This window comes from Eulemur rufifrons, chromosome 8 (genome assembly GCF_041146395.1).
Source record: "Eulemur rufifrons isolate Redbay chromosome 8, OSU_ERuf_1, whole genome shotgun sequence".
Lineage (NCBI taxonomy): Eukaryota > Metazoa > Chordata > Mammalia > Primates > Lemuridae > Eulemur > Eulemur rufifrons.
The window spans coordinates 116,143,861-116,165,758 of NC_090990.1; the positions used below are offsets into that span (position 1 = coordinate 116,143,861).

The 21,898-nt window shown below is 37.9% G+C and overlaps 1 protein-coding gene and 1 pseudogene across 1 annotated transcript in view; both read right to left on the bottom strand.

The window, feature by feature from the left end:
* Positions 1–21,898, bottom strand: part of EEIG2 (EEIG family member 2) — a 71,567-nt gene that overhangs the window by 47,277 nt on the left and 2,392 nt on the right. The window lies entirely within an intron of this gene.
* Positions 7,480–7,592, bottom strand: LOC138391046 (U6 spliceosomal RNA; annotated as a pseudogene).

A 21,898-nucleotide genomic window follows, 5' to 3' on the forward strand; every position in this document is an offset into this window, starting at 1 on the left:
TGATAATCCAGTTTTGGACATTTTGAAGTTGAGCTTGTGAGTCCCTCACTTGGAAATGTCTACGAGGCAGACGGATATGTAGACCTAGAACTCAAAGAAGAGGTCAATGCTGAAAATACAAATGTAAAAGGTCTCAGCATGTAAATGGCCATGAAGCCATGGAACCGATGAGGCCCTTCAGGGAGAGTGGGCAGAAGAGGAAGGGAAGACGGCAGGGTCTGGAACTCCAGGGAACACAAACCCTTAGGGTAGAGAAGAAGGGAGGCAGGCAAAGGAGACTAAAACGTCAACAGAGGGAGAAGCAAAGGAGATTATGTTATCCCCAAAACCAAGGGGGGAAATTTTAAAGAAAGAATTGCTCAACAATATCAAATGTGGCACAGAGGTCAGGTAAGATAAAGACTAAACGAATTCCACTGGATTTAGCAACAAAGTCGTCACTGATAACACTGGTTCTTTCCCATCAGCACTAAAGCATGCCTAAGTCTCTTCTTGCATGCTAAGAGGAAATCCTCCCTTTACTCCGTTATCTGCATCTGGCTGCCACCCTGATGTTCTCCACTTTATTACCAAAATACTTGAAATGAGTTGCTGTGTTCCCTGTCTCCACTCCCCAGAGTAATCTGGCTTCCACCCCACCACCTTTTACTGAAGAGGAGGAGTAGAAGATTCGAAAGGGTATAAATGATGGTGCCAGAGGAGATCCGACCCTGAGAGTGTCAGAGAGGGTAGGATCGGATGATGGCTGCAGGGAATCATGAGGAGGGAAAAAGAAAACAGTGAGCTCCGCTGCAGGCAAGTTTGTCAGCAGACAACTGTTCACTGCTCAGAACTGTTCAAATGAGAAAGTTTGTATCAAAAACACAGCGTTATTTGGCACACAACAGGTCCCAAATAAATGTGTGTTGGAATACTTGCTTGTTTATAACCTGTTGTATTTATATAAAAAAGTCTTTGTAGCCTCATGTTAGAAAGACTTTTATTCAGTGACTGACAGATGTCCTAATGAGAGATTTCATTTAAAAAAAATGTATGTCCCTGGAGAAGGGGAGACAATATTTATATATGTATATACATATATCTGATGATGGGTTAATATCTAAAATATATATACATATATACATACATATATCTGATGATGGGTTAATATCTAAAATATATAAGGAACTCAGATAGCTCAATAAGAAAAAACCCACAAATAACCCAATTAAAAAATGGACTAAGGACCTGAATAAACATTTCTCAAAACAAGACATACACTAACAAAATAAATTTCAAATGTTCTCACCATAAAAACATTAAGTATTTGAGGTGATGGATACGTTAACTAGCTTGATTTAATTATTGCACATTGTATTCATAAATTTATACAATTATAAATAGTCAGTTTACAATAAAAAAGACATACAAATGGCCAACAGGTATATGAGGAGGTGCTCAACATCATAAATCATCAGAGAAATGCGAATCAAAACCACAATGAGGTAACACCTTACATCAGTTCAACTGGCTATTATCAAAAAGACAAAAGGTAATAAGTGTTGGTGAGGATATGGAGAAAAGGGAACCCCTGTACACTGTTGGTAAGAATGTAAATTGGTACAGCCATTGTGGAAAACAGCATGGATGTTCCTCAAAAAATTAAAAATAGAGGCTGGCGCAATGGCTCACGTCTGTAATCCCAGCACTTTGGGAGGCCAAGGCAGGAGGATTGCTTGAGGCCAAGGAGTTCAAGACCAGCCTGGACAACATAGCAAGATGCTGCCTCTACAAAAAAATTTTAAAAAGTTAGCCAGGTGTGGCAGCATGCACTTATAGTCCTGACTACTCGGGAGGCTGAGGCAGGAGGATTGCTTGAGCCCAGAAGTTTGAGGCTGCAGTGAGCTGTGATTGCGCCACTGCACCCCAGCCTGGGCAACAGAGCAAGAACTCATCTTTAAAAAAATAGAATAAAATAAATAAAAATAGATCCACAAAATAATCTAGCCCTTCCACTTTTAGGTATATATCCAAAGAAAATGAAATCAGTATTTCAAAGAGGCATCTGCACCCCATGTTCATTTTAGCATTATTCGTAATAGCCAAAATGTGGAAACACAGGTGTCCATCAACTGATGTGTGATGTGTGTGTGTGTACACACACGCACACACACACACACACACACACGCACACACAAACACACACACTGGAATATTATTCAGCCTTAAAAAAGAAGGAAATCCTGCCATTTGTGGCAACATGGATGAACCTTGAGGACATTATGCTAGGTGAAATAACGCAGACACAGAAAGACAAATATACTACATGATCTCACTTATACGTGAAATCTAAAAAAGTCAAACTCATTCAAGAAAATTAATATATTTTTGCTGTAACTATACAAATTCTACACAGCACCACTTCCCCACTTTCTAGAAAGAACAATACAGATGCAGAAGACATAATAGAAATGAAATAATAGGAAAAATCATTTCTAGATTAGTCTAAGGATATATCTAATACTGAAAATTTGAGAACACATATCATAGTCTGGGAAAATTTAATGAAAACTACATAAAACTTCCCAATGTCAATAAGGTGAAAATCCTGTAAGGATACAGAAAATTAAAATCAGCTTATGAACTATGACATTCTGGAAAAGGCAAAACTATGCAGACAGTAAAAGGAGCAGCTGGTGGGGGGAGGGATGAGCAGGTGGAACACAGAGGATTTTTAGAGCAGTGAAACTGTTCTGTATCATACTATAATGATGAACACATATTGTTATACACTTGCCAAAACCCACAGAATGTACACCACCAAGTGCGAACCCCAGTGTAAACTATGGACTTTGGGTGATGGATGATGATGTGTCAATGCAGGTTCATCGACTATAATAAATGTACCACTCTGATGGGGGATGTTAATAATGGGGGATGCTGTGTGTATGAGGGGGTAGGGGGGATATGAGACACTTCAGTACCTTCTGCCCAATTTTGCTGTGATGCTAAGATGCTCTAAAAAATAAAGTTTATTAACAAAATCAGGTATGCACACAGGAATGAAAATGTGTTCTCTACAACTCTTAAAAACAAAGGGATAAGGGAATAACTTTATGGAACATTAGTTGATGTGAACTACGGAATCCTCCCTTCTTAGCCTCTCAAGTAGCTAGGACAACAGGCCTGTGCCACCATGTCTGGCTAATTTTTATTTTTAAATTCTTTTTAGAGATGGGGTCTCACTATGTTGCCTGGGCTGTTCTTGAATTCCTAGCCTCAAGCGATCTTCCTGAGGCTGGGATTACAGGTGTGAGCCACCACATCTGCCCTACGAAATGTTTTATAGTCAGCTACAAATTGCTAAACACATGTTGTCTGAATCTACAAAATGGTTATAAAATCTTACTTCAAATGGTAGTTTGAAAATTAAATAATATATATGCAAAACACTGCATAAACCAAAAAGTGTTATGATGTAAGACTTCACTCAAAAGCTTTTCCTATGATGCATTTCCTAAGTCTCTGGGTAAAAGGATTTTCTTATTCCTATAATATAAACTCCTGGGGTTTTCTACCTGCATGTAGAATAGAATAGCTGTCTTGCAAATGAAAGATACTGACATCAAGGGAAATAGGAGTTTAATGAAATTTTGCTATGTATTATAAAAGTAATCCTCCACTGGCATTTTCACAAGTATAATTATCAAAAGGAAAATCTATAATATCAGAAGAGGAAAATTTATCAGGGTTTTCTGGTACAGGGATATTAAGTAGTGAATTAAAAAAAAATCATGTCCAGGTCACCAAGACATACTTGGAGATACTTATAAGGAGAAGATTGCAGAATGTTTACATTCTTGAGATCCAGGGTAAAATACGCCAATGACACAGTTGGAGCATGGCAAAACAGCACAAAGTGTATTATAAACTGTACTGTAGAGGCTCCATTCTGGCAGTCTTGGTTATCCTTATTATAATGATATTACGATGATAAAAACTCATGTAGAGGAAGTAAATTATAATCAGAAGCACAGCAACACAGTCTAGCTAGTTCTATTGTTAAGGAAGGTTGGGGAGCAGATTGGAAGGGATCTATACATCAGTGAGAGGATGAGATTACAAGGAGGTTGTATATAAAAGGACTGTGTTGAGCACACACGTTGGAATTTTTCTTGAGTGGCACAGACCTGCTGTCACTGATCACGGTCAATGTAAATAAACGTCATGTTCACGCAGCACATCACATTACTTGACCCGTCTGACACCACTCCTCACATAGAATGAAACCCCAGAGGGAGAAGGTAGGTGAGTTACAGAAATTGTAATAAATATTTAAAAATAGTTTCTTAATCATTCTGAATGTTGGATTGCTGTTTCTCTGAAGGCAATACAATACCACAGAGGGTTATGTGGCAGCTAGGGTTTACACGAGTTACCTTAGCAAAAATTGCTCTTGAATTCATTCTTACTATCTGTTGGTACTAATTTACAGTTTCTCAAATCAGGAAATGGTAAATGCTAATATTTACCTGAGTTCCTGGTTGCTTCAGGAAGGCATATACGTTATTAGTATAATGAAAGAGTTACAGTTCTCCACTGTATATAATTACAAATGCACATTATCCGCATTACTAGCTTGATGATTAAGTTTATCTTTCTATTAATAGAAATTATAAGGTAATTTATGGTTGCTTATGAAAGATTCTTTATTAATTTAGCCTAAAGCAAAATTTTGGAACCAATTATCTTTTTTTGCAAGGACTATCAACAATCTTTTCTAATCACCTTCCCAGGCTGTTATTTCTAAAAATGTTTTCTGCCTTGTGTACAAAGGAAATAGTGGTGTCCACAGGACTGTCCAAGTAAAATATTCATGCGAGATTTCTGGAAGTCATTCCTTAACTATAAGGAATGACTGAAATACCTAGGATGGTATACAGAGTTGATACTTTAAAAAATACAAAACCTTATAGGACCCTAAACTGGCTTCAAAAAGGTAATAATAGATGATAAAATATGAATAACGTTATGTTATGACACCAGCACTATAGAATTCCCATAAATTGCTATTGAAATGTGGTTACAGTTTGTGAACAAGGAAATATACAAAATTTTAATTAGAAAGAAAATATCACTAAATGAGTTCATTCTAATGCTATGCTGGTGATGACTCACTTAAATAAAACAAAGCAAACATGCAAAGTCCAAAATCAATACTATGGGCAGTTCTTCATTTCATTAAGATAGAATAAGTCTTGGGTATAAGCCAGTTTCTAAGCCACAATGCTTGGAAGTATCCTTTGATTAGGAAAAGTCTGAGAATTTCTTCTGAAACCAGTAATCAAGTTTTAAGACAGAAAAAAATATATATTTTAAAACAGTGGATAGATTTTCAATCATCAGTTCGTTTTTTTAATATTTGTATTCCTATTTTCTCTTACACTATTCCTTTGTCCCAACCTATAGTCATGTTTAAGTCCCTGTCTTAAAAATAAACACATAAAATAAAATTTCTGTTTGTTCCTGTCTTCCCTCTTTACCTAATTCCAGTTTTCTCTTGATTAACAAACCTCCCCAAAGAAGTATACTCCACGCTTTTGCTGCTGCATCACCTGCTTGCTCCCTAGCCCCTTGAAACCTGGGTTCTGCTCCTATGACTCCTAGGAAATTTCTCTCTCCACTTCACCTGCTGATTGTCAAAAAACAGAGCAGCTCTCAGGCCCACTCTCCATACTATAGCAGAACTGAATACCCTCTCCTCTAAAGCTCTTTCCCCAGTTAGCTTCTGTGATACCACACTCCTCTCCAATGTTTTGGTCTCATTTTCCTCAATCAGGTCTTTTTCTACCAAGGGTCTATCCTCTGACCCTTGCATTTTGCTCTGTATGGTATCCCTGACTTTGTTATCTTGTCCACATGGATTATTTTAAAATCTAGGTCTGCAATCCTGACTAGTCTGCTCAGTTTCAGACATAAACTCTCAGCCACCTACCACACATCACCATAGACCTTGTTTGTACCTTACATTCAAATGTTCAAGGGAAAAAGCTCAGTATCAGCAATAAAGGGGATGTATTAGAAACAACAGTAATATTCAAAACAGAAGAACTATTACTTAATTTACACTCCATTCATGAAAGACTAGTATGTATGGCATTATCAAAATAACACATACTAAAGTTTCTAATAACACGGAAAATATAATACTTGTATTACAATGTTCAGTAAAACAAAAAAAGCAGGGTAAAAAAATTGTGTATGTAATTTGGTTTCAATTTTGCAAAAGACAAACTGAAAGAAACTGGAAAGCTATATTCCAAAATGTTACCAGTGATTACCTCTGATGGGTAACATTTTTTTTCTTTGTAATTTTATGTATTTTCCAAATTTTCTATACTTATCTTGTATTAATTTTAGAGTCGGGAGAAAATGGGGTTCAAGATCATATTGCTTACAGAATAAAATCCAATCTTCATGTGAAGGCATCCAATGCCTGCCAAATTCTGGCCTCAATGCACCTTTCCAGTCTTGTTTTTCAGTACATCATCCCCCAGACGTTCTCTGTTGTGTTCCCTCCCTAGCCACCTCTTCTCTACATTGTATACTTTTATGGTTTTGTCCATGTGCTTTCCTGTCTGTCCCCAAAGTGGGACATTTCAACCCTAAAGATCTTTGCTCCCTAAACCCTAACACAGAGCTGAAAGGCAATATTTAAAATTCTCTCTTGGATTAGCTAAGAAAATTCTGTCTCTTGTCCAATCCATAATGAACATTATTGGGAGCAATAATAAACATAAAACTCACTGGCTAAAATGACACATGAGTGGGGCACAGTGGCTCACACTTGTAAGCCCTGCACTTTGGGAGGCTGAGGCAGGAGGATCACTTGAGGCCAGGAATTCAAGACCAGCTTGGGCAACATAGTGAGACCCCTATTTCTAAAAAAAGAATATTAGCCAGGCATGTTGGTGCATGCCTGTAGTACCAGCTACTTGGGAAACTGAGGCAGGAGGACTGATTGTGCCCAGGAGTCGGAGGTTATAGTGAGCTATAATAGTGTCATGATACTCCAGCCTGTGCGACAGAGCAAGAGAAACTATCTCAAAAACAAACAAAGAATCATGATAATGTTTGCTCTTGACTATAAATTGCCACAAAAATTAAGAATTCTTAGCAGAATTTAGATATGTAAAATCTGATCCTGAAATTTTAATTTAATAAAAATAATAGTGACTATACAGATTATGGCAGATTAATACAATTTAGTATGGATGCTATTCATTTATTTATTGAGACAGGGTCTTGCTCTGTTACCCAGGCTGGTTTCGAACTCCTGTTCTCAAGTGATTCTCCTGCCTTAGCTTCCCAAAGTGTTGGGAATATAGGTGTGAGTGACTCTGCCTGGCCAGATATTATAATCTTTACACTTTGCACAGACAAGAGAATAAGTGCCAAATAAATAAATTTAATAATATAAAAAAATTGAAGTGAAAAGAAATAAATTTTTTTTTTGAACGCTTCAAGAATTTGCGTGTCATCTTTGTGCAGGGACCATGCTAATCTTCTCTGTATCGTTCCAATTTTAGTACATGTGCTGCCGAAGCGAGCACTGAAAAGAAATAAAAATAGTTCAATTGCCTGGAAAACAGGTAGAGCTCAGAGATACTGCAGTTTTGGTTCTAGACCACCAAAATAAAGCAAATATCACAATAAAGTGAATCACACAAATGTTTTGGTTTCTCAGTGCATATAAATGTTTCACTATATTGTAGTCTATTAAATGTGCAATAGCATTGTGTCTAAAAAACAATGTACATACCTTAATTAAAAATACTTTATTGCTAAAAAATGCCAATGATCATCTGAGCCTTCAATGAGTCGTAATCTTTCTACTGGTAGGAGGTCTTACCTTGATGTTGATGGCTGCTCACTGATCAGGGTGGTAGTTGCTGAAGGTTGGGGTGGCTGTTGGTAGTTTCTTAAAATAAGACTATAGCGAAGTTTGTCACATTGTTTGACTCTTCCTTTCATGAATAACTACTCCGTAGCATGCAATACTGCTTGATAGCATTTTATCCACAAACTTCTTTCAAAATTGGAGTCAATCCTCTCAAATCCTGCCACTGCTTTATCAACTAAGTTTATGTAATATTCTAAATTCTTTGTTGTCATTTCAACAACGTTCACAACATCTTCCTCATGAGTAGTTTCCATCTTAAGAAAGTGGGTAAGACTTTCTTTGCTCATCTACAAGGAACAATCCATTCATTCAAATTTTATCATGAGATTGCAGCAATTCAGTCACATCTTCAGGCTCCGCTTATAATTTTAGTTCTCTTGCTATTTCCATCACATTCTGCAGTTGCTTCCTCCACTGAAATCTTGAACCCCTCGATGTCATCCACGAGAGCTGGAATCAACTTCTTCCAAACTCTTGTTAATGCTGATATTTTGGTCTCCTCCCATGAATCATGAATGTTCTTAATGGCATCTAGAGTGGTGAATCCTTTCCAGAAGATTTTCAACTGACTTTGCCCAGATCTCTCAGAGGAATCGCTATCTATGGCAGTTACAGCCTTACAAAATGTATTTCTTAAATAACACGACTTGCAAGTCAAAATTATTCTTTGATCCATGGGCTGCAGAATGGACATTGTATTATCAGCATGATAACAACATTAATCTCCTCCTACAGCTTCATCAGGGCTCTCTGGTGACTAGGTGCATTGTCAATGAGCAGTAATATTTTAAAAGGAATCTTTTTTTCCTAAGCAGTAAGTCTCAAGAGTGGGCTTAAAATATTTTGTAAATCATGATTTAAACAGATGTGCTGTCATCCAGGCTTTGTTGTTCCATTCATAGAGCACAGGCAGAGTAGATGTAGCATAATTCTTAAGGGCCCTAGGATTTTCGAAATGGTAAATGAGCTTTGGCTTCAACTGAAAGTCAATAGCTGCATCATCCCTTAACAAGAGTGTCAGCCTGTCCTTTAAAGCTTTGAAGCCAAGCATTTACTTACCCTTTCTAGCTATGAAAGTCCTGGATAGTATCTTCTTCCAATAGAAGGCCGTGTGGCCTACATTGAAAATCTGTTGTTTAGTGTAGCCACCTTCATCAATTATCATAGCTAGATCTTCTGGATAACTTGCTGTAGCGTTTCCATCAACACTTGCTGCTTCACCTTGCACTTTTATGTTATGGAGATGGCTTCTTTCCTTAAACTTCATGAATCAACCTCTGCTAGCTTCAAACTTTTCTTCTGAAGCTTCCTCACCTCTCTCAGCATTCACAGAATTGAAGAGTGAGGGCCTTGCTCTGGATTAGGCTTTGGTTTAAGGGAATGTTGTTACTGGTTTGCTCTTCTCTCCAAAATTTCCTCCATCTCAGCAATAGGCTGTTCTCTTTCTTCTCATTCATGTGTTCACTGGAGTAGCACTTTTAATTCCTTCAAGAACTTTTCCTTTGCATTCAACAACTTGGCTAACTGGTGCAAGAGGCCTAGCTTTAGGTCCATTTCGGCTTTCAAGATGCCTTCCTCACTAAGCTTAATCATTTCTTGCTTTTGATTTAAAGTGAGAGACTTATGACTCTTTCTTTCACTCAAACACTCAGAGGCCACTGTAGGGTTATTAATTGGCCTAATTTCAATATTGTTGTGTCTCGGGAATAGGGAGGCCCGAGGCTAGGGAGAGAGATGGGAAACAGCTGGTTGATGCAGCAATCAGAAGATATGCAACATTTATCAGTGAAGTTTGCCATCCTGTATGGGCACGGTTCATAGCACCCCAAAACAATTATAATAGTAATGTCAGAGAGAGCACCATAACAGACATAATAATGAAAAAGTTTGATATATATGAGAATTACCAAAATGAGACACAGAAACCCTAAGTGAGCACATGCTGTTGAAAAATGGCAGTGATAGATTTGCTCAAAGTAGGGTTGTCACAAACCTTCAATTTTTAAAAAACAAATTTGTAAAAAACATCTGCACAATACAATGAACAAAGGCACATTAAAATGAACTATAAATGTAGTACCTAGCACATAGTAGATACTCAACAAGTATTTGTTAAATGAAAGAACAGACTGGCCAAGGAATTAGACTGGCTTAGTGGAATTCTGTCAGAAAACACTTTTCTAAAAACAGCTTTATTGAGATATAACTCACATACCCTATAATCTACCCATTTAAATGTCTAATTTAATGGTTTTTAGTATATTCAATATACTAAATTGCATATACTAATTTCAATATATTGAAACATATCAATATGTTGATATATTTTAGAACATTTTCATCACCTCTAAAAGAAACCTCATACTCATTGGCAGTCACTTCCCATTTCCCTCAGACCCCTCAGCCCCAGGTAACTATAATCTACTTTCTGTATCTATAGATTTTGCTTATTCTAGACAGTTCATATAAATTGAATCATACAACATGTTGTCTTTTGTGACTACCTTCTTTACTTAGCATGATGTTTTCAAGTTTCATCCATGCTGTAGCATTTATCAGTACTTCATTTCTTTTCAGTGCCAAACAATATTCCATTTTATGGACACACCACATTTTATTTATCCCTTCATCAGCCGATGGCCATTGGGGTTGTTTCAATTTTTTGGCTATTATGATAATGCTGTTATGAAAATTCATGCACAAGTTTACGTGTGGACATTATATTTTCTTTTTCTTCTGAGTATAGAATTTCATTCCACATAAGAGTGGAATTGCAGAGTCATATGGTAACTGTCTGCCCTTTCTGGTTAAATCCTACTAATCTTTGAAAGTTCAAACAAGGAAAGGAGCTATTAATTCTGGCTGAGAAATTAGGGAAGACTCCTTAGAAGACATGGCATGTGAGCTAAGCTCTAAAGGACTAGTAGTATTTAATTTAGGGGAGAATGGGATGATATAATGTCAGATATTTTGACTCCAATAAAGTTTTGACTTGTGTTTATTGTTAAAAACCATTTTAACACATTAACCACCGTGTGAGTTGTATTTAACTCATGCTAGTTTTGAGCCTGGGGCCTCATGAAGCATATGTAACTCACATGTCTCTTCACCTTGGAAGCCACGAGAACTATTTTTCAAGTTGCATATAACTCACACACAGAAAACAATAAAAAATAACAAATAACAAATTTTTCATTAAATTAGAAAGGATCATTTTGTTTTTGAAGTTTTAATTCTATTTTTGTAATAAAACACCGTGGCCCCAAAGAAATGTGTTAAAGAGTGGTATATCAACACTGAATCTGCATCAAGAAAGCATTTTGTAGTACAGCCTCTTCTAAAAACCACCTGGCAATTCCTCAGATACTGAACAGTTATTATATGACAGAGGGACTTTCCTAAAACTGTTAAATAAAAATTAATTACTGTAAAATCCTATATGTCTATATTTTACTAAATCATATTAATTGGTAGAATGAATAAACTCATCAATGCTACTGCAGAAAAAGTCATGGTAAAATGTCTTTAAATTATTAAGTTTAAAAAGGAGAAATCTTTCTTTTTAATACTAGTCTACTTGAATACAAATTCAACATATAAATAATTGGATTGGCTTAATAAAAATTTAGGGGAGCTGAATTTTAGATCTGGTCTATCACTTACTACCAGCATAACCTTGGGCAAATCATCCAAACTTTTCTGACTTTTATTTATTTGCAAAGTAGAATCCTAATAATTACCCTCCTTGCCTCACCAATCCTAGGGAACGTCAGCCTTTAAAGAAGCGTGGGCAATACTTTATGATTCAGCAATGCCACTTCTTGGTATTTAATCAAATGAGTTGAAAACTTATGTCCACATAAAAACCTGCAAATGGATGCTTACAGCAGCTTTATTCATAACTGCCCAAATCTGGAAGCAACTACGGTATCCTAGTGAATGGTAGCTGAATGGATAAATAAACCACGATACATCCAGACAATGGAATATTATTCAGTGCTAAAAAAGAAATGAGCTATCTAGCCTTGAAAAGACATGGAGGAACTTTCCTTCCTTCCCTCCCTCCCTTCTTTCTTTCTTTCTTTCTTTCCTTTCTTTCCTTTCTTTCTTTGTTTTTTTTGAGACAGAGTCTCACTCTGCTGCCCCGGGTAGGGTGCAGTGGCGTCATCATAGTTCACTGCAACCTCAACCTTCTGGGCTCAAGTGATCCTCCTATCTCAGATCTCCCGAGTAGCTAGGACTATAGGCACACGCCACAACATCCAGCTAATTTTTTCTATTTTTGGTAGAGATGGGATCTTGCTCTTGTGCAGGCTGGTCTTGAATTCCTAACCTCAAGCGCTCTTCCTGCCTCAGCATCCCAGAGTGCTAGGATTATAGGCATGAGCCACCATGCCCATCTGACATGGAGGAAATTTAAATGCATTATTATAATACTAAGTGAAAGAAGCCGCTGTGAAAGGACTACATACTGCATGATTCCAACTATATGACATTCTGGAAAAGGTAAAACTATGGAGACAGTAAAAAGATCAGGGGTTAGAGGAGGGAGAGAGAGAGAGAGAGAGAGAGAGAGAGAGACAAACAGGCAGAGCACTGAGGATTTTTAGGGCAGTGAAACTATTCTATATGATACTAGGATGGTAGATACATGTCATTATACATTTGACAAAACCCATAAAATATACAACTCTAAGAATGAACCCTAATGCAAACTATGTACTATAGGTGGTAATAATGTGTCAGTGTAATTTCTCCATTGTAACAAAAGTACCACTGTGGTGCAGGATGTTGATAGTGTGGGAGATGCGGGGTGGTGTGGGAACTCTCTGTACTTTCCACTTAATTTTGCTCTAAAAATAAAATCTGTTAGAAAAAAAAAAAAAAAAAAACTTGGGCAGAAGTGGTGTCCTCAGAGAATTTGGGAAGGATCAGAGAAGCAAGTTATGGTAGAGAGCAGGGTTCATGGAAGCCAAGATAGTCAAGTTTCAAGAAACAGGTAATTTTAAAAAGAGCACAAAGGTACAAATGAGAAAGTATTGACTAGATACGGCAATTAGAGATGACTGAAGATACCAGCAAAGACAATTTTGGTTGAGTGGAAGGGTTGAAATCAGAATACAGGATTGAGGGGAGGGGAGGAATGCTTAAGAGAGGAAATGTAGATTATTTTTTCATGAAGTTTGCCATCAGAATTGTACAGAGAGGGAAAGGTGGGCGCAGTGGCTCAAGCTTGTAATCCTAAGCACTCTGGGAGACAGAGGTGGGAGGACCGCTTGAGGCCAGGAGTTCGAGACCAGCCTGAGCAAGAGTGAGACTTTGACTCTACAAAAAATAGAAAAATTAGCCCAGCATGGTGATGTGCGCCTATAGTCCCAGCTACTCAGAAGGCTGAGGCAGGAGGATTACTTGAACCTAGGAGTTGAAGAATACACTGAGCTATGATGATGCCACTGCACTCTAGCCTCAGCAACAGAGCAAGACTCTGCCTTAAAAAGAGGGGGCGGGGAGGGAGAGGGAAGTTAGATGGGGAAATGGCAAGGAATAGGATGAAGAATAGTTCATCCTCTGAAATGAGAGTTAAAAGATTGGTGAGGCTGAGGGTAAAGGGGTGTGAGACAGAAAGAAAGACACAGACAACAGGAGGCAAGACCTCCTAAGAAGTGGATGGCAAGACCAAATGTGACCTCATTCTTGCACTCCTAGAAGGAGCAGCTGGAGAAACTGGCTTGTATCACCCAGGCCTTAGATATAACAAAAATTATTTCATGCCCGTATTGGAAATCTTAAGTCCAGTCAGTTCTATCTATACCTTTCATCCTTGTAATGCATAGGAAAAGGATAAAATGAAAGTTCTGGTACCTCTCTCCCTCCAATCTGTTCTGTCCTGCTGTTCCGCCCTTCCTCACTCTGATTCATTCTCCCGTTGCTATTCTCTTTCCCAGCTTATCCCACTATACCACCTGAAACCCTGTTCTAGGGTTAAACAAACTCTAACATTCTCAATCTCTTTGCATAACACTCCACTCATTGCCCAACTGAAACCTGGCTATCTCATGAGGATACTACCTGTATTGTACTCCTACAGGGCAGGTGATGTTTGTTCCCCACCCCCATCTTCCACAGGTCCAGGAGGCAGCACCAGCACTTTCCTAACTCCTCACTGTCACCTGCAGGCTGTGACTCTTCTACTGTCAAGCTTAAGGCTTAAAAGCATGAAGCACGTGACATCTAGCTATATCATGTTCTTCCCCTCCTGGCTGATGCCACAGGGAAGTACCTGTTTTGTAATCTTTCTCTCTTCACCCCAACACCTGCAATCATACTGGCTATTTTTTTTTTTTTTTTTTTTTTTGAGACAGAGTCTCACTCTGTTGCCTGGGCTAGAGTGAGTGCCATGGCGTCAGCCTAGCTCACAGCAACCTCAAACTCTTGGACTCAAGCAATCCTTCTGCCTCAGCCTCCCAAGTAGCTGGGACTACAGGCATGCACCACCATGCCCGGCTAATTTTTTTCTATATATATAATTTTAGCTGTCCAGATCATTTCTTTCTATTTTTAGTAGAGATGGGGTCTCGCTCTTGCTCAGGCTGGTCTCGAACTCCTGAGTTCAAACGATCCTCCCGCCTCGGCCTCCCAGAGTGCTAGGATTACAGGCGTGAGCCACCCCGCCCGGCCCATACTGGCTATTTTAATGCCACACAAAGAACCTAACACCCTAGACTCAGAGTTCTTTGCTCCATACCATTCTTTGCACCATTTCTACAACACCCACACCCTTGCCAACTTTCTATTTAGACTGCTCTACTGAAGTAATCTCCAGCATTAATATCCACTCTCTGAGCACAACCCCTACCTCCCATCCCAACTCTGTCACAGGGTGATTCCTTCCATACATACCTTCCTTTGACATCACGGAGGCCTTCATCTTCCAACCATTCGATATTTTCCTGATGTACCTTTCTGGCCTGGTTTTTCTCGACCCTATGACTGCTTACTTAAATTCCTTCTCAGCAACACTTTTAATTCCCTTACCTCCTTGGCCTTTCCACATACCTATAAATTTCTAAACCTGAATCAATCCTCCCACCTGTTTCCTCCCATACCTAACCTATGAGCACTGCTAGAGAAAACTGCATGAACATGCATATTGCCATCACTAAAATTCATGTCTTCAAATCTCAGTTGGGCCTTTTAGACTTGTCTTTCTTTGGTCAACTTCCTCTCCCGTTCCTTGTGGAAGATTTTCCAATCTTTTATCATTATTCTCATGTCCCTTACTCTACCTTTCTTGGTTGCTACTGAGAAAGCTAAGGTCATCTGATGAGAATTCTCAATTCTAGCCTTAAGCCAACCTGCTAACTTTGCATAAATCTCTCCCCTGCTTTTGGCTCCCTGGACTACAGGACAGAAGCAATTCTAGACTCCTTGAAATGACCACTCCCTTTCCCTGTCTTTATGGGGCACCAGTAATACACCACTATACTCATAGTACCCTCAACACATCATGCTGTTCCATGCCACTGTATATACTGTTCCTTCCATCATTATTTCTCCTCCAGCTAGACTTTCAAAAAACCGTGCTAAGGAATTCTCTTCCAAGACACGTCTGCGACTACCCCCTCCACCCCCAGTTAAACACTTCCTCCATTCTACTTTTCCTGGATTTATTTTTATTACTGCAAACTTTACACTGCATGGTAATTTTTCATAAAGGTAATTAAAAGAACAAATTTGGTGTGAAACGACTGGTAGAAACAAGAACTTTAAGAATTGAATGAGAGGTGAAATCATAGTGGGATGGTGAGGAAAGTTTTCATTCATTCAATAAATAACCAACATTTATTAAGGACATAGTATGTATAGTAAATTGGAGAGAAGTTGTAGGTGGATTATAGGTTGTGACAGGTGTGGGTGAAACTTATGACATTTGATCTAGATCTTAAAGAATGGTTGCAATTTGGATCAACTAAAAGAAGGGTGAGGAAGAGCTGGGAGAAGGAGAGAACATCAAAGACAGAAATGCACAAATGAAAGGTTTAGGAAAAGTACCAGGAGATAAAACTGAAAGCTTAATCATAGAATCCTGGATTAAGAAGAAGCCTTAAGAATCTTCTACATCACCCACCGCTGAGCTCAGGTGGTGATGCGAGGCCCAGTTCCTAACAGGCTGTGGACCAGTAATGCGCCATGGGCCGTGGCCTGAGGGTTGGGGACCACAGCTTTATAGGACAGTCTTTCAAATATCTTTCATTAATTAATGTGTGACCTTGAACAAATTATTTTCTAAGGGTGAACGTTCTCATCTCTAAAAGAGAGGTGTGGCAGAGGCCAACTGTCCGCTGGTATCTGTTCTCCCCTCCCTTTATCATCATTGAATTTTTTGCTAGGAACATGGACACCCAGCAAATGCTATATTTCTCAACCTTCCTTGCACTGGATGTGGCACTGTGCTTACATTCTGGTCAATGGACTGTGAGCAGAAGGGACCTCCCTTTCCCCTTTCCTCCTTCCCAATGGCTGGAATTCGGATGTGGGGTGAGCCAAGTTAGTCTCTGTGGATGAGAACAATACCCTGAGAACAACAAGATAAAAAGAGTCCAGGCCCCCGACAACTTGATAGGGCAGAGCTACCACACCAACTTGGACTTTATATGAGAGAGAAATAAACTTATATCTTGTTTAAGCCACCTGTTACTTTAAAAAGTATCTGTGTTATAGCACCTGACATATATCCTAACCCAAAAGGAGGTAACAATGGTTGCCCACTTCTATTAAAGGAGTTTTATAAAAATTCAATAAAACTAGGAATGTAAAATATACATATACACAAGTTCATTTTTTAGTATTATAAGACCATCTTTTCCCTCTTTCTCTCTCTTTTTGTAGAGAGAGGGTCTTGCTATTTTGTCCAGGCTGGTCTTGAACTCCTGGCCTCAAGTGATCCTCTCACCTGGGCCTCCCAAAGTGCTAGGATTACAGGCGTGAGCCACTGCGCCCGGCCCATGAGCAATTTTTTTTTTTTAAGAGACAATATCTTGCTCTGTTGCCCAGTCTGGCATGCAGTGGTATGACCATAGCTCACTGCAGCCTGGAACTCCTGGGCTCAAGTGATTCTCCTGCCTCAGCCTCCTGAGTAGCTATGACTATAGGTGCATGCTACTACACCTGGCTAATTTCTTCATTTTTTTGTAGAGATGGGGCCTTGCTATGTTGACCAGGCTGATCTTGAACTCCTGGTCTCAAGGGAACCTCCTGTCTCGGCCTCCAAAAGTGTGGGATTCCAGACATGAGGCACTGTGCCCTGCATAATTTTTTTCATTTCTTTTTGCCTTTCTAAGTTTTCCACATGAATCTGTTATAATACTTTGGCAATAAGAAAAAGATAAAAAGAAGTACACAATGTGCAGTGAACTAAAATCTTGAAAACATAAAGATGTACTGTCCCTCCCCCCTCACCAAATGAAATCCTTTCAGCTTATTTACTAAGCAAAAGATCCAAAACACAGATGTGCTCTTTAGCTTCCCGGACACACCCAAATTCACATGTGTTTTTGTCACAGGCCCATGTGAAACTTATAAAATTATTTAGCTATCAGCACAAAAAAAGATGAACAAAATAAGGCAAACTGAGGAATCCGAAAAAAATACAGAAAAATATTTCTTGCTATTATTCCTTTAAGTAGACCACAATTAAACCTGTTCTGATAGTCTTAATAACTTCAGAAGTGATTTATTGCTTTTACAAATCTCTGAAAAAATTTAAACAATGATCTATCTTTTTGAAAGGTCTTCAGAAATATAGTCATGAGCTGCATAAGGATGATTTGGTCATGAGGGATTGCATATACAACAGGCAGTGGTTGCAGCAATAGGCTCTACCAGGGGCAGGGAACCTTCTAGGTGGCCTTCTAGGTCCTTAAGTACAGCCTTTTGACTGAACCCAAATTTTACAGAACAAATACTTTTATTTTTATTCATACATTTTTGTTTGTCTTTTATATTTACATTTTAGTTTTAAAATAAACATATTTAAAATACCAAAGAATAAAATAAGTTTCAAGGAACTAATCCTCCCAGATTATCCGGCACAATTAGATCATCAGTAAATAAGTCATAAGGGCTAAATTGATGGCTGCTACCCTCCTGACTTAGTGCTAACCGCCCCCGCCAGACTGGCACAGCTACTGTAACAAGGCTGGTTGGCAAGAGTTTATGGGGATCGAGTATGCCAGTCTGTTATCAGCTTCTGACAACAGTGCACTGTGTTTCGGTCGGAAGTGGAATTTGTGAATAGCTGTGTGCCTCGACAGTATTTTTTAATTGTCTGCTTACTAGTCCATGATGTCAAAGACCAAGAGAACACTGAAGGAAGAAAACAGATTTTTAAATGAGGACTGGAAGTTGCAATATTATCTTGTTTCTGCTAAAGATAAGATGATTTGATTGCTTTGTGATACTGCAATTATCAACATTAAAGAAATTCAATGCTCATCAGCATTATAACACTCATAAGGACAACAGATATTTTAAATTAGAGGGAGAGGCGTGAAAGGTACTGCAGAAATTAAAAGATGAAAAGCAAAAGCAAAGAGAATTCTTTCAAGCACAATAAGACCTGGAAATAATGCCACTGAAGCAACTTATGAAGTAGCTTATATACTCAGGATAAAAGGGAAGCCATTCAGTGATGAAGAAATTGTGAAAAAGTGCACGTCAAAGTTGTAGGATACTTGGACTGGGATAACATTTCAAAGTACAAACTGTTTCTTTCAAGGAGAACCATAACTGATTGGCAGCATGAATTATAGCCTTCAACTTAACAGAACAACTTCTGCAATACTTCAAAAGGAAAATATATATTATTCAATCACTTTGGATGAATCAGCTGATACTACTGACTCGGCACAGGTTTTATACTTTATTCAGGTCCTAACAGAACATTTCCTTTGCTACCAGGAGTTACTCACTTTGGGTTCTCTTGAGAACAGAACCTGAGGAATACATTATCTTCAACAACTTTCAAGATAAATGTTGTGATGTTGGACTGAATTTGGTAAATTCAGTGAGTGTATGTACAGATAGTACACCTTCCATAACAGGAAAACATGAAGGGTTTATTGCACAGATAAAAAAAAGTATTAACAGATCCAGATGCTCTCATTTCTTTTCTTTGTATTTTGCACCAGCAAAATCCCTGTGCTAAAGCTTCTATTTTAAGTGACACTTTGCAACAAGTTATAAGTATTGTTAACTATATTTGGGCAAATGCAACATAGCATTGTCAGTTTCGTAATATGCTAAAGTTGAACTATGATGTATTCAGTGTGGATTTGCCATAGCATTCTAAAGTGCATTGGCTATTGTGGGGACAGGTGTTAGCCAAAATTTTATCTCTGTGAGAATAGTTAAATTTTATGAAGAACAGAATCAGCAATGTGAATTATTGAAAGAGGATTTCTATAGGAATGCAGCACTTCTATGTGGTATCGTGTCCAATCAAAACTACCTGAATATTTCTTTGCAAGGTAAAACTAAGTCATATGTGGCAAAAAATCCAAGCATTTTGAAAAAAGGGCCTTTTTTCAAAACATTACTTCTTCAAAAGGAAATTTCAGATGAACATTTTCCCCAGTTAGCGAAGGTCAGTGATGAGCAGGATGATATATGCCAATCATTTGAAGAATACGCAGCTGTTATAGGCCTATTAATTGGACAATACAATGAAAGGTTCACTGACTTTGAGAATCATAACATCACATTCAAATTAGTATTTCAGCCTCACTTACTTGTTATCACCAAGGCACCTAAAAAACTACAGATAGAACTGATTGAGCTCTCAACAGATGACATTTTAAAGTCATTGTTTGATGCTAAGAAAGATCCAATTGAAATATGGAAAAATGCAGAATATCCATGCCTTCAGCAACATACCCCAAAAATGCTTTTGTGCTTTTCAGCCACTTATTGCCGAGAATCTACATTCTCCTACCTAACCCGAATTAAGATGCCCTTAAGGTCATAAATGACTGACATCCATCTAGAGGATCAACTGAAATTGCGGACCTCCATGCTGCATCCAAATATTCAAATGCTTTCCAACAAAAAGCAGACACAAAGTCATTAAAAGGTTAGTTAACTTTAAAATTAACAAATAGTTTTCATTTTTTGAAATTATTAAGCACATAGTATTAATAGTTGGATTTTTACAAAATAATGTACATTTTAAAGTATATCAAATGCAAGTTTCTTGAATGTGGCCTTATTTGATTACAGCTAAATTAATGTGGCCTTCTAACACGAAAAGGTTATACAACATATACAACATTCCCCTCAAACAAACACAGACTTTTTTTGACTTTCTCATTTCTATCATGGCATCAAAGTTATCTGCCATAGCATTATCATATATCAGTCACTTACATGAGAAACCTCAGAGTTCAGGTTCTCATTTGCTCTGGCCTGGGTTTCTTTAACAGCTTCCTAATTTGTCTCCCCATCTCTAATCTACCCCACTTGAATCCAAATAGCATAGGCCTGCTAGCCTGCTTAAATACCACTTTAATCACATTACAGCTCAGTTCAAGAATCTTTGATTGAATTTTATACTATGAGCAGTGGAAAGCAAACTCTTTATAATAGCATTCAAAGCCTTTTTCTAATCTTATCTTCTGCTTCTGTTCAATGTGAACTCTGCAATCTATCACCGACTCCTATTAATGACTTGCTCAAGCTGTCTTCCCACCCTTTCTTGCCAATGCAAATTCATCTTCCCAGTACACTCAACTAAAATGCTGATATGGTTTTCAATAACCATTGTGGTTTTCAGTAACCATTACAGCTGTAAATAAACACTTTTCCTTTAGAATTTCAACAACACTCATATATTATCTGATCCATTAAGCATTAAGTCATACCTTCTACTGTCAAGCAATTGTATATCTATGATCTAATTTCATTAAATAGCTGTAATTTCCTTGTGGACCCTTCTATTTGTTGTACTCCTCACAGATCCAGATAGGTAGAAACCTGGTAAAGGCCCAATTAATATCTGGTTAACAACAAATGATCTGCATGTTTAGTTTTTGTAAAAAGCCAAACATATATGTATAAAGCCACATATATTGCCATATATATGTATATAAATTTCTATGTACCTCTAAGGCTTTTCTCTAACAAAATGAATATTATTTTATATAGTTTCATGCATTGGGGGTATCCAAGACCACACCCAGGTTTGGTGATTCATTAGGAGAACTCACAAGACTCAGCATATAATTATACTTATTGGTAAGATTTGTTACAGCAAGGGGATACAAAACAGAATCAGCACACATTTAATTTCTCCAGCATCAAATTGTGATAACATGTGCTGTCTGTCAGGGAAACTCATTAGAAACCCAGCGCCCAAGGTTTTTACTAGGGCTGGTCATGTAGGCACCCTCTGCTGAGCATGGGCCAAAATTTCAGAAATTGTTTAGCATAAACCACAGTTTGTACAACAGTATAGACACAGTGAGCCACTCTTATCATTTAGGTAAAGTTTTATAACATATATGGAACCATTAAGTTCCCATATGGCAGCCAAGGGCCAACCTTGCAAGCAGGCCTGTCTCAGCATAGCAGTCCTAGGCTTGTTAACTCTTTTCTATGTAATTCATTTCATATTTTTATGGAAGAAATGTTACAGTGTTAACTATATCTTATTTATAATGGGCACATGAAGTGATTTAAATGAAATTAAAATCTAGCATTTAATTAGAGATACACTGCTTAGATTGGTACTCATTAATTAAAAGTTATGTAATTTTGAAGTAATTCACTTCTTTCGGTATTTCCAGTTCTTTTTTCTTTCTTTCCTTGTAAAATGAGCTATCTTTCTCAAACCAACACTTTTGTGGTTGTCAGGAGAAAGGAATTAAGTACAATATCTAAAGCAAAAGGGCCTTCCTGGAC